This window comes from Myotis brandtii, unplaced genomic scaffold (genome assembly GCF_000412655.1).
Source record: "Myotis brandtii unplaced genomic scaffold, ASM41265v1 scaffold1094, whole genome shotgun sequence".
Classification (NCBI taxonomy): Eukaryota; Metazoa; Chordata; class Mammalia; order Chiroptera; family Vespertilionidae; genus Myotis; species Myotis brandtii.
In genome coordinates, this window is record NW_005353728.1 from 360,234 (window position 1) to 360,675 (window position 442).

Below are 442 nucleotides of genomic sequence, written 5' to 3' on the forward strand. Positions count from 1 at the left end.
GCTCCCGCTCCCCTGACGGTCCCTGGTCCCCGGCGTCCAGGTTGTCCCGGGCCACCCCTCCCTCCGTGTGGTTCCGTGTGGTGGTTCCGTGTGTGACAGCTGCTCGTGTAGAGAAGGAGTCACTCCTGTGCTCGGGGAGGCTCAGCTTCCACCACCGGGAGCCCGCTGTGCTGGGGGGGGCGGGTTTGGTGGATGAGGGGCAACCCCCGGGATGACAGCCCCTCCCCTCCAGCCTCCTCGCTCCCCCCCCTCCCCCGTGTTCAGTGTGGGTTCAGGCTGGTGTCTGTAGGGCTGTGCTTGCTGCGGGAGGGAGGACAGTTGAGCGCTGTCTGAGGAGGTCCCAGGGCGCTTCACTCCCCCCCAGGCCTCGCCTCTGCCGGGCTGTGCACGGGGTTTGGGACGGACGCTGAGGCCTGAGGCTCCTGGATGCCTTGGGAAGAGG